A 14,255-nucleotide genomic window follows, 5' to 3' on the forward strand; every position below is an offset into this window, starting at 1 on the left:
CTTCCCTTTTCAATCCTCCTCTTTCTAGGTTCTTCTTCTTCCAAGCAACGATATGGTGTCACCGCAAACCTTTCTCCCTTATTTACGTCACCATGGAAACCTTCAAGTAACACATAAAAGTGTAGTACTATAGTAGTTAGAAAAAGTAGTGGAGATGGTAGTAGCAACAGTAGTAGTAGTAGCAGTAGTAGTAGTAGTAGGTCAATTTGTGGTTGAATAGTTCATGACTATTATTACAATAGTGCAGTAATATAATAGTAGTTAGTAAATGTAGTAGAAGTAGCGGATATTGTATAAGTATCAACAGTAGTAGTAGAGTATAGTAGAGTATAGTAGTAGCAGTAGTAGTGGTAGTAGTAGTAGTAGTAATAGTAGGTCAATCTATGGTTGAATAGTTTATGATTATTACAATAGTGCAGTACTTAGTGCAGTAGTTAGTACAAACAGTAGGAGTGATGGAGATGGTAGTAGCAACAGTATAATAGTGATATATTCGCAGTAGTAGTGATATAGTAGTAGTAGTTGTAGCAGTAGTAGTAGTAGTAGTAGAGGTAACCAGTAGTAGTATGGTAGTAGTAGTAGTTGTAGTAGTAGTAGTAGTGGTAGTAGTAGTAGTAGTAGGTCAATCTGTGGTTGAATTGTTCATGATTATTACCATAGTGCAGTACTTGTAGTTAGTAGAAGTATATGGTAGTAGCAACAGTAGTAGTAAAAAATAGCACATAGTAGTATTAGTAGTTGTAGTAGTAGTAGTAGTAGTAGTAGTAGTAGTAGTATTAGTAGTAGTAGTTGTTGTTGTTGTTGTAGTAATAGTACTTTACAGTACTGTGTGTGGGTAGAGTTTTAGAACTTTTGGAGAAAGAAAGAGACAGAGAGAACATGAAAGATGCAGTTTTAAGAGAAGGCAAGAAATTTCCGTCTTTAATTGCATAGGAAAGAAATTTCAACTGGAGGGTTGAATCGGGAGAGAGGGTGGGATATACAGTACATCTTTTTCGTGCATCCAAATATATGGACGACGCTTTCCCTGAGACTTTGGAGAGAACTGTTGTTGTTGTTGTTGTTTTTGTTTTTGTTTTCCTCGTCACCTTTTGTAAGCATGGTATTCAGTTCGCATACAGCTGTTGCCTCGTCTGCCCCTGCGAGGGTTATCAGTATTACTATATCGTTCACTTATTTCAGCAGTTGTCCGACATGCGTAATGTCAGCAAATTAATTTAACTTAATTATTTTATGCCCCTTGTGTATGATGTAATGAATGTCAGACTTTCGGATTTTGGTAATATTATACTACATATCTGTCCAAGAAATGAAAGGGGGTTTTATTTTTCATTTTCATTTTTGAACGCATCTATTTTGCATACACTTTACATGTTTTTTAATCCAATAAATCAATAGCTATTAAGATAATTCTCATAATTATTTCCTACAAACAACAAATCTGTCCAAATTCGGGAGCTATCTCTTTGTCCGTTTACATGCTTTGTACTGGTCCTGTCAAAGTTCTTTTACAGACTTTGACTATATCTGTGTACGCTTTCTACCTGTGTTGTTTATGCATTCTATGTTCTTTACCTGTGCTGTTTATGTATTCTATGTTTTTGATTATTTTGCCAGAAATCTATGTCTATGTGAATTTGCCTACTCGCTGTACTATCCGTGAACCCGGGTTTGTTCGTGCTTCCCTTGTGCCAATATATTTTATTCCTTTACAAACTCGTCAGTTGACATGCCTTCATATACTTTATGACTCTCCTTATGGCTAATCGACTCAATGCAGCATTTGATTCCCTTGATGATGATGAACTCTTTGATTTGTTTAGACGCTCCCCTTCGAAATTAAGTCGGAATAAGTTACATTCGTCTGCTTTTTTTGATAATCTTATTGCCAACAATGTTAACTTATCTTCAAAAGATATATATGTAATGATTTTGATTTTGAATATGACTCCACTCAAACTCCTAAGTATGTCATAGTTCATGAATTTAAAGATTTTACAAATAGTTTTTCACAATGCACATTTTCTATGTTACATGTGAATATAAGGAGTATTTATAAACATTTTGATGAATTACAGATATTATTAGATAATCAAAATAAATATCAAATTTCAGTAATAGGTTTAACTGAAACATGGTTATCATCTGATGATAATTTGCCGTATGCATTAAATGGTTATGATTTTATTGTTAATAACAGAGTGAACAGGACTGGTGGTGGGGTTGCGTTTTATTTATCTCAAAAATTAGAATTTAGTGTTTGTGGTGAACTGAATATTATGAATGATAGAGTCCCTGTTTGTGGAAATTATCATTCCGCAACGTAAAAACATTATAATTGGTATTGTTTATAGACCCCCAAGTTCAAGTTCTAAAGATTTTTTGGATTGTATAATAAATTTATTAAAAAGCCCTTTTTTATTGATAAAAGTATTTTCATAATGGGTGATTTTAATATTGATTTGATTAAGAATGATGATAATACATCTCAAGAATTTCTTGAAATGTTTTTGTCAGCCTCTTTTTTTGCCATTAATTTCGAAACCAACTCGTGTTACAAATCATTCCGCCACCCTCCTTGATAATATTTTTGCTAATTCTGTGCAGATTTTAAATTCTTCTATAATTTTATCTGATATTACTGATCATTTTCCTATTATAGCTTGTTCTGACCTTAAACACTGTGTTAATAAATTTCATTTTTCTTCATCCAGACGTAGAGCTACACCAGAAAATTTGGCTAGCCTTGGTGCTAGCTTAGATAGGGCTGATTGGTCTAGTGTTTACGATAATGAGGATATAAATGTATCGTTTGAGAATTTTTTAGGGATAATTAATAGATATTTAGATGAATATATTCCCAGATTAAAAGAATAGTCAGTTAATTATAAAACTTCCCCCAAATTACCATGCATTACAAAATCTCTTCTTCGTTCAATAAATAGGAAAAATCGGTTATATTATAAATTCAAAATGAAAAAAAAACTGAGAAGTCAAAAAATGAATACACAGTTCTATTTTTTTTTCGTTCCAATAACAAAATATGAAATAATAGATATTGTTACTGCAATGAATAACAAGTGAAGTGCCGGTTATGACGATATCAGTAATTTTATTTTAAAGAGAATTATATCTTCAATTGCTGACCCACTTTCATATATTTTCAATAAATCCATATTAAGTGGTGTTTTTCCTGATTTTATGAAAATAGCTAAGGTTTTCCTTTTATATAAAAAAGGAAATGATTCTGATATAAGTAATTATAGACATATTTCTTTGCTTTCATCTTTATCTAAAATATTGGAAAAATTGATATTTACAAGTTTCATAATGTTTTTACAAATTCTCAATTTGGGTTTCGTCAGAAACATAGCACCATTCATGCCCTTTTAAAGTTTATTGACCACGCCGCGCATACTATTGGTAATCATTCTCATCTTATTGGTATCTTCCTGGACTTCTCCAAGGCCTTCACTTTATAAACTGTCTCATTATGGAATTCGGGGGAAGGCCTTGGAGTGGTTCAGGAGTTACCTACAAAACCGAAAACAATACGTATCTCTGAACGAGAACAGCTCAAGTTTAAAATTAATTAAATGTGGCGTCCCACAGGGTAGTTTATTAGGACCTTTACTTTATCATTTATATTAATGACTTTTGCAGATCATCTGACATACTCTCATTTATACTTTTTGCTGATGATTCAAATATTTTCTTTTCTCACCAAAATCCAGATACTCTTAGACGCATCGTTAATTCCGAATTGAAAAAAGTAACTCAGTGGATAAGTGCTAATAAATTATCACTTAATCTTCAGAAAACTAAGTATATGTTTTTTACTAATTTGATAGAAGATTTAGGCACAGATATTATTTTTGATGACACTTTGTTAGAACGAGTATCTCATATAAAATTCTTTGGTATCACAGTGGACGATAAACTTTCGTGGAGGCCGCATATTACAAACATTTGTACAATAATTTCACGCAATATTGGTATTATTAATAGACTCAAGTTTCATATTCCATTGTCCTCTTTGTTGACGTTGTATTTTTTCTCTGATTTTACCTTATCTTAATTACGGACTCTTAGCATGGGGAAGTGCCCATCAAACTTTACTAGATAAACTACTGTTATTACAAAAAAGGCTCTTTTTATTATTTGTGGCGTCCCGTCACGTTCCCATACAGAGCCATTATTTACTATATATAAGATTTTGAAAATTAAAGATTTGTATTTTTTTTTCAACTTGGTCAGTTTATGTTTAAGTACAATGTAAATGCACTTCCCAGTATTTTTAATTCAATGTTCCTACGGAACCAGTCTTTTCATAATTATCCTACTAGACAATCTAATGAGTTTCTTTTACCCCTCCTGAGAACTTTATTGGCTCAGAATACATTTACATACACCGGTCCTAGATTTTGGAACTCACTAAGCTGTGAAATAAAAAATTCCCCATCTTTGTATTCTTTTAAGCGCAAGTTGAAATTTTTTCTATTAAATCCTCTCTGATATGCTTTTTTTTCATTAGCTATAGGTTTCGTCAACCTCAGGGTTCATCATCCATCCACTAATATTCAATCACTGGTTTCATTATTACGTAATGAAGTAGTCATCACAATCCTTGCACAGCTGCATGCAGCGCCAACTCTATGAAGCACATTCTCTACCATCCCCTGTTCCATTTCCCTTGTTCAGTGTGTATAGGCATTCTCTCATTCTCTCCTTTTCTTTCGTTCCTTCCATTCTTTTCATCTATTCTGGCAAGTTGTGTCATGTTGTTGTGTTTCTCCTATTTTGTCCCGTCCTGTCGTATATCATGTTTGTAACAAGTGTGTGTAAATAAGTAATTCATAAGTGTTAAGAGTGGTTCACATTATACAAGCTTTGCTTTTTAGTGGACCTCTCAATTCTTTTTTTTTTCAACTGAAGCATGACTTTGTAATATTTTTTTTTTGCCAGTATGCGCTCTTATGTTCATCGGTATCATTTATCTATTGCAAAGGCAAATGTTGTGTTTATGATGCAATTCCTAATTTATCTTATGTTATGTTTTGTTGGAGAAAGAAGAATGAAAATAAATGAATTGAAATTGAAATTGAATTGAATTGTTCATCTTGTTATTCAATGTGCCTGCATGGTTGGTGATCACTAGCGAGGATCACTAGCGGGTTCACCATCCGAAGCTGAGGCGATGGCACCAGGTGTACACGACTCCATCACTGGAGACGTGTAAAATTATCTGATGTTATTTGTATTCTATTCACAATGCAAAATTTTTATCATACGTCTGGAATCAGTATCTTCATCTTATCATGACCTAGCTGTCCGTTGACCCGGGCAGCTTACCGTGTGACCCATGCAGAAAAAAAGAGAATAGCAGTAGCCTGACTGTTTCCAAAACGTACATCAAATTATAGATTTATCACCGTCTGGTAGTAAGGAGTTGTATAGAAATGAAGTTAGCTTTGACAATAGAAGCTGTGGTTGGAAAAGAGGAAGATTTTGGATATAAAACAAGTGGGAGTGGATCTGTTAGTGGAATAAAAGTAGTACGTAATGTATGTATTTGTACATGTAATGACAAACTCTATCATTGTTTTGGCACACATAGCAGTATTGACATATTAGTATAGTGATAGAAACAGGGATAGTAGTAATTGATATTTCTTTACCAAGGAGGAGGTCAGTCTGTGTTTAAATAGTTCGTGATTATTACAATAGTGTATAGTATTCTTCCACGCCATCACTCTCTCTCTCTCTGTTACCTTCTCTAGGTATACCGTCTCCAGTATAGTGGAACTGCAACTTCCAGCCAATTACTGTCCCCCACTCTTCATTTTTTTTCATCCCTTACAACTCCCAAATGTCGCTTCCCCCTTCAATCCTCCTCTTTCCAATCTGTTATTCTGCCAAGACAAGATAATGGTGTCAAAGCAAACCATTCTCCCTTATTTACTAGTATTTACAAGTAACACATAATAGTGTAGTACTATAGTCATGATAGTAGTTAGTAGAAGTAGTAGTAGTAGTAGTAGTAGTATAGTAGTGGTGGTAGTAGTATAGAAGTAGTAGGTCAATCTGTGGTTGAATAGTTCATGATTATTACAATAGAGCAGGACTTGTAGTTACTAGAAGTAGTAGAAGTAATGGATATGGTAGTAGCAACAGTGGTAGTAGTATATTTATTTAGAAATCTACGCAAATCAAATGTCAGAGAACAATTAAGATGCAAAACTAAGCGATTCCGCGACAGTTCAGTACCGTATTTCATTGATTTGTTGAATTCACTTTAATCAGATTGATAATTATATAATTTGTATGGTATATTGTAAAAATCAAGTTGCAGATTGGTTGTATGTTACATGATTTACATTTTATTGTTCGGTCGCACTATCTATGAGGCATTATCTCTATAGACCTTCATACCTATTTTGCTCTCTCCTCTCTCTCCCTCTCGTTCTCGCTTCTTTCTTCCTATCTCTCTCCTCTCCTCTCTCTCTCTCTCTCTCTCTCTCTCCCTCTCTACAAACTACTTTATGTGAAATAGTGCAAAGTTTTGTAATCACCATCCAAATATGGTTCCCAGCGGTTTCCAGTGTTTATTGGTTATCATTTGAGATTTGAGAAAATGGTTCCAAATGATATAAAGGTTTCCTACCTCATACCCCTATGTAAGAACATTAGACATTTACGTAAATCAAATGTCTGAGAACAATTAATGCGCAAAACTCATAGTCTGGGTGCCAAAGGCTGAACCTTGTTTTGCCGTCCACCCAATGTTTTTTGATGGTTTTACCCTATTTTGGGGGTGCTGAATCCGAATCTGCATGATGCAACTCTTGCATCCTTGAGGGTTTTGAGATATTCAAGATGGCCGCCAAAATGGCCGCCCAAACCGGAAATTCCCATGTATTTCCTTCTAAATGGTGAGAAATTGACAACAATTCACGGTTTTACCCTATTTCGAGGGTGCTGAATCCAAATCTGGATGATGCAACTCTTGCATCCTTGAGGATTTTGAGATATTCAAGATGGCCGCCAAAATGGCCGCCCAAACCGGAAATTCCTATGTACTTCCTTCTTAGTGGTGAGTAATTGAAAACAATTGATAGTTCGAAGCTATTACGACGGTGCTGAATCCGAATCAGGATGATGCGACTCTTGCATCCTTGAAGATATTGAGATATTCAAGATGGCCGCCAAAATGGCAGCCAAATTACCCGGAAATTCCTATGTATTTCCATCTAAATGGTGAGAAGTTCAAAACAATTTATGGTTCTAAGCTATTTCGAGGATGCTGAATCCGAATCTTGCTGATGCGACTCTTGCATCATTGAGGATTTTGAGATATTCAAGATGGCCGCCAAAATGGCCGCCAAAATGGCCGCCAAAACCGGAAATTCCCCTGTATTTCCTTCTAAATGGTGAGAAATTGAAAAAGTATTGATGATTTTACCCTAGTTCGAGGGTGCTGAATCAGAATCTTGATAAAACTCTTGCATCCTTAAGGGTTTTGAGATAATAAAGATGGCCACCAAAATGACCGCCAAAAATGGAAACTCACATGTAGAGTAGAGACCCCCTTTTTCCTTCTAAATGGTGTACAATTGAAAACAAACTGATGGTTTTACCCTATTTTGAGTTTGCTGAATTTCAAGCTGCAGGATCCAGCTCTTGCATCCTTAATGTTTTTTCAGATGATAAAGATGGCCGCCAAAATGGCCCCAAATGGCCGTCAAAAAAGGAAATTCCCATTTAGGCCCCCTAATTTGGTCTAAATGGTGTAAAATTGAAAACAATTGGTGGTTTTACCCTATTTTGAAGGTGTTGAATCCGAACCTGGTTGATGCAACTCTTGTGTTTTGGGGTTTTTTGAGAATTCCAAGAGGACCGCCAAAATAACTGTCAATATTGAAATTTTTGAGACCCTATTCAGCATCCTCGACATTTTGTTCTTGCCATTTTTGCGTTCCTTAGGGTTTTGAGATGTCCAAGATGACCGCCAAATTAATTGGCAGAAATTGAAATTCCAATGTTAATATTTTTTTTTTCTAAATGGTAAAAATTTGAAAATAAATTGATGGTCTCACCCCATTTCGAGGGTGCTGAAGGTTTTGAGATATTTGCAAATGTCCTGTATAAACGAAAATTCCTTGATATTTTCTTATAAATTGTGAAATATTGTGCTATAAAGTGAAGCGAGTGATTAAAAGCAATAATCCGTATTCTTGAATTCAACTCGGTTGAGCAAATTTGTCAAATCAGCTTACAATTAATGGCATCCAAAATGAATGTCACAATGGTATTGTAATATACTGAGATATTCCGCTATGTCTCAAACGGAACTTTAACACGTAATGGAAAGAAAATGATATTGACATCATACTGAAACGTACAAACACAAAGATAAGACTGAAAATTTCTTTATGCACAATAATTGTTGTAGAGTAATGCCTGTGGTAGCCAATAAGGGCTTCGCAGACTGATGTGAAGTTAATCCTTTTTGGTTATAAGAGTAATATTAAATTATGCCCTGCTGGTATTTGGTGTTCAAATTTGTCTTGTATTCTTATGAGTCTCGCCGCGTACTCTTATGAAACTTGTGGCATATTCTGATTACGTCACTAGAAATGGTTGCATCCATGACCACTATAGTAGATATCAATATAAAGGTAGTTTCAAAAGCACTCTGCGTGATTATGATATTCGTAAGTACTGGACTATCAACTATTACCTTACATGTTGTTGTTTGTTTGTTTGTTTTACTGCGCGTTACCTGTGATTTTTCCACCCCCTCGTGTGTATGATATCGTCGCTTGGGCGACAAGACCCTGTGTATCTAAAATTCTAGTGAAAATGACATTTTTGAATAAACAGATAATCAGTTAATGATGTCCTGTCCAAACCTTTGCTGTCTTCACCCAAAAAATGAAGCTACCATGGCATGTCAAAGGAAAGGTTCTCTCATTTGTTATAGTGCTTTGGCTGCCATGTTTGTTTGCTTTTTGTTTTTGTTTTTGTTTTTCTCTCCTGAACATGTGACATTTTGTAGATGCGAGGTTTGTCGCCCCATAAATATTACATCATATTGAAGAAAAATTTGAAGCAGAACTATAAAAATGTCCAACTCTTGTCTTGGACAATGTCATCAAGACCACCAATATAAACCAATTAACCAATGTGAGTGTTCATGGATGAAACGATTAAAACTGTTCATGGATTAAAACAGGTAATATTGGGAATCTCAGTAAACTTCTCTACATCACTATCACAAGATGATCGAGATGGGTATGTCTTGTCCGCTGATTGTTAGTGTTCAAAACATATCCATGATATGTAGATGAAACAGTGTAATCTTTCAAATATTCAACCGCATCTGTAGTCTTGCAGGATTCATTCCTGGCACAGCTGTATCTTACAAACTCCAAGATATCCGGTAAAGCTGGTTTCACTGTACAGCAAGTTCAAACTGGGATGTACAACATGCATTCGTTTATCAGCAGAGTATGGTTGGGTTTAGATTTTGCCATTGACGAAAACCTGAAATAGGGTAAAACCATCAAATGTTATCAATTTCTCACCATTCTGGCGAACATTTTGGCGGCTATCTTGAATATCTCCAAACTCTCAATGATGCAAGGGTGGTTTCGTCCAAATTCGCATTCAGCACAGTGATCAAAATAGGGTGGAATCATCAATAAAATTGTTCTCAATTGCGAAATATTAAAATTGAAATACGTGGAAATTTCCGGTTTTGGCGGCCATTTTGAAATCGGAATAGAATAGAACCATCAATTGTTCTCAATTTTGAACCATTGAGAATGAAATACGTGAGAATTTCCGGTTTTGGCGGCCATTTTGGCTGCCATCTTGAATATCTCAAAATCCTCGAGGATGCAGGAGTTGTATCATCCAGATTCGGATTCAGCACCCTCCAAACAGAGTAAAACCGTGAATTGTTTTCAATTTCTCACCATTTAAAAGGAAATACGTGAGAATTTCCGGTTTTGGCGGCCATTTTGGCGGCCATCTTGAATATCTCAATATCCTCGAGGATGCAGGAGTTGCATCATCCAGATTCGGATTCAGCACCATTCAAACAGGGTAAGACCATCAATCATTTTGAATTTCTCATGCACCATTTAGAAGGAAATACATCGGGATTTCTGGTTTTAATTGGCGGTTATTTCGGCGGCCACTTTGGCGGCCATCTTGAATATCTCATAACCCTCAAGGATGCAAGAGTTGCATCATACAGATTCGGATTCAGCACCATCGAAATAGGGTAAAACCATCAATTGTTTTCAATTTCTCCCGATTCAAAAGGAAATACATGGGAATTTCCAGTTTTGGTGCCCATTTTGGCGGCCATCTTGAATATCTCAAAATCCTCAAGGATGCAATAGTTGCATCATCCAGATTCGGATTCAGCACCCTCGAAATAGGGTAAAACCATCAAGTGTTTTCAATTTTTCACCATTGAGAATGAAATACGTGAGAATTTCCGGTTTGGGCGGCCATTTTGGCGGCCATCTTGAATATCTCAAAACCCTCAAGGATGCAAGAGTTGCATCATCCAGATTCGGATTCAGCACCCTCGAAATAGGGTAAAACCATCAAAAAACATTGGGTGGACGGTAAAACAAGGTTAGGCCCAAAAAGTGGCTTTGGCACCCAGACTATCAGTGATTCCGTAACAGTACAGTACCGTATCTCATTGATTTGTTGAATTCATTGTAATCAGGTTGATAATAATATATTATTTGCATGGTATATTGTAAGAATTAAGTTGTGCAGATTGGTTGTATGTTACATAATTTACATTTTATTGTTCGGTTGCACTATCTATGAGGCATTATGTAAATAGGCTTTTATACCTATCTCGCTCTCTATCCCCCTCTCTTCAAACTACTTTTATGCGAAATAGTGCAATAGTCATAATTTGTGATTAATTTGCAATATTCATACCTCGACATCAAAAGAGTTTACCAAGCAACATGACTGTTTGATACGGTTTTATGGGGCGCCCTCCCCGTCCAGCACTGGTCATTATGTGACTGAAATTTTGCAAGTCACACTTCTGCAAAACTCCTGTTGTGCAATAATTATTCTTGAATGTTATGATATTGCAATATTTTATGCGGGTTTTTTTTTTTGAATATTTTTTTTTTCCTGATCTACATATTTTGTGTGTATTTTACACCTGCATTCATAAAATTGATATTTTATATTTATCATACGATTTATATTGACAATTTTATATTTTGTTTTCAAGACGGTGTAATTTTTATAACACACATAATCATGTTCTTTTATAATAATGATAATGAGTTGAATGGAGATTATTGTGTGATATTGATTGAGTTTATGTATTCGGATCATTATTAGAAAATAATATTAATTGTTATGAGAATAATTGAAATGTGAAATAGACTGTATAAATGAATGTTGTTATGTTTGTATGCTTATTGCACATGTGTGGGTAGCCCCCTCCCCCCCCCCCCTTATATGTATAAGGTTCTTCGGTTTTTGTATAATTTTGACCATTTATCATATACAATATTGTTAAAAAGATAGTAACGTTAAAAGATTATATGGATTGAAATGATGATTTTAATAGAAATACAAGATGAAAAAGAAATAGATTCATTATTTTATATCTCTTTGCACATCTCATTCCAAGTATTATCTTCTGTCTCTTTCTATCTCTCTTGCTATCTCCTTCCTACCCCTTCTGTGTTTCTCTCTCTCCGTCTCCATACACAAATGTTTAATATCTCTTATGTCATCACTGCCCGCCTTATTTTTTCCCCTTTTTTCAGTACATGTATAAACAAAATTTGAAAGTTGTTGGAGAAGTATAATGATTTGTGTATATTTGATATATTTTAGTCTATAAGTTTGTGTATAAATATGCATATATGTGGGTGACATGAAGATTATGTTTAATTTTTTTCTCGCAGCTCTTTCAATGTGTATGTACAAGTATATTTGATTAATTTTGATATTTTGGTCATCAGATGTCATATATATATATATATATATATATATATATAATTGTGTAGTTTTATATTTTGATCGAAGAATGATTGTATCATTATGCATGTTATTAAAAAATGAAATATGATATTGTACAAAATTCTGCAATTCAGCCATATCCATGGCTGCAAATGAATTTTTAAATAAACCAGTAGCAGTAGTATTAGTCTTAGTTACAAGATTGTATAAATGGTTTTGTGCTACTGTGTGTATATTAATGTATTATGTTGTTGGAAAGGAAATAAAATGAAATAAAATGTTATAAAAGAAAAACAGAATATTGATACGTGATTAGTCAAGGGTTAGCAGTGAATACTCATTGTACATACTTCCAAAGAAAGGTAAGGATGAGAAGATTTATCTATCATTATGCAAAATCATTCAGTAAAGAAAATGTGAAAACGTTGGAAAACAATAACATTTCTCCATGGTTACCTTGTAATCACTTAATGACAGCACAACGATTGCCTCTTGCTAAAACGACCTGTGCTGTTACATCTAAATAACAAGATCTGTAAAATTGTACCATCCTAAAAATGAATGAATGAAAGAAAGAAAGAAGAAAGAAAGAAAGAAAGAAAGAAAGAAAGAAAGAAAGAAAGAAAGGGATAGAGCAAAGTGTCAGGATACGAGATGTCAAAGGATTATTGATAAAACAACAACAGTGCTTTAACATACACCAGAAACATAATGCTTCACACACCCATGAAAATAGCTTTTGTAACAAATGAAGAGTGACCCTTTTGTCTTTAATGCGCGCTAACTGGTGGATGGCTGTACAGATAATTCTCATTTTCACACAGAAAAAGTCAATACTTGAACTAATGCACCTGCTGAATGATTTTTTTCTCAAAACTTCATCGTTAATAATCATGTTACGCAATCCTTTTAAGGAATTACTTTACATTAGTGTGTGTGGTAGAGTTTTAGAACTTATGGAGAAAGAAAGAGACAGAGAGAACAAGAAAGATGCAGTTTTAAGAGAAGGAAAGAAATTTCCGTCTTAAGTTGCATAGGATAGAAATTTCAAATGCAATGTTCATCTTGTTATTCAATGTGCCTGCATGGTTGGTGATCACTAGCGAGGATCACTAGCGGGTTCACCATCCGAAGCTGAGGCGATGGCACCAGGTGTACACGACTCCATCACTGGAGACGTGTAAAATTATCTGATGTTATTTGTGTTCTATTCACAATGCAAATTTTATCGTATTTCTGGAATCAGTATTTTCATCTTATCATGACCTAGCTGTCCGTTGACCCGGTCAGCTTACGGCGTGACTCATGCCGATGAAAAGAGAATATCAGTTGCCTGACTGTTTCCAAAACGTACATCAAATTATAGATTCATCACCGTCTGGTAGATGGAGTTGTATGGAAGTGAAGTTAACTTTGATAATAGAAGCTGTGGTTGGAAAAGAGGAAGATTTTGGATATAAAACAAGTGGGAATTGATTTGGTAGTGGAGTAAAAGTATAGTAACGTATATATTTGTACATGTAGTGACAAACTCTATCATTGTTTTGGCAAACAAAGCAGCATTGAAATATTAGTATAGTGATAAAAACTTCCAGCCAATTACTGTGCCCCACTCTTCATTTTTTGCCCTCCTTACAACCCCCAAATGTCGCTTCCCTCTTCAATCCTCCTCTTTCTAGGCTCTTCTTCTGCCAAGCAACGATATGGTGTCACGGCAAACCTTTCTCCCTTATTTTCTTCACCATTCAAACCCTCAAGTAACACATAATAGTGTAGTACTATAGTAGTTAGAAAAGGTATAGGAGATGGTAGTAGCAACAGTAGTAGTAGTAGTAGCAGTAGTAGTAGTAGCTGTTGTAATAGTAGTAGTAGTAGTTGTTGTTGTTGTTGTAATAGTAGTAGTAGTAGTTGTAATAGAAGTAGTAGTAGTAGTAGTAGTAGTAGTAGTAGTAGTAGTAGGAGTAGTAGCAGTAGTAGTAGTAGTAGTGTGGTAGTAGGCCCTAGTAGTAGTGGTAGTAGTAGTAGTAGTAGTAGTAGTAGTAGTATAGTAGTAGTAGTAGTAGGCCCTAGTAGTAGTAGTAGTAGTAGTAGTAGTAGTAGTAGTAGTAGTAGTAGTAGTAGTAGTATAGTAGTAGTAGTAGTAGTAATAGTAGGTCAATCTGTGGTTGAATAGTTCATGATTATCACAATAGTGCAGTACTATAAGTAGTTAGCAGAAGTAGTAGAGGCAG

Source organism: Diadema antillarum, unplaced genomic scaffold, assembly GCF_040938485.1.
Source record: "Diadema antillarum isolate AM-2024a unplaced genomic scaffold, OU_Dant_1.0 seq00000927_RagTag, whole genome shotgun sequence".
Taxonomy (NCBI): domain Eukaryota; kingdom Metazoa; phylum Echinodermata; class Echinoidea; order Diadematoida; family Diadematidae; genus Diadema; species Diadema antillarum.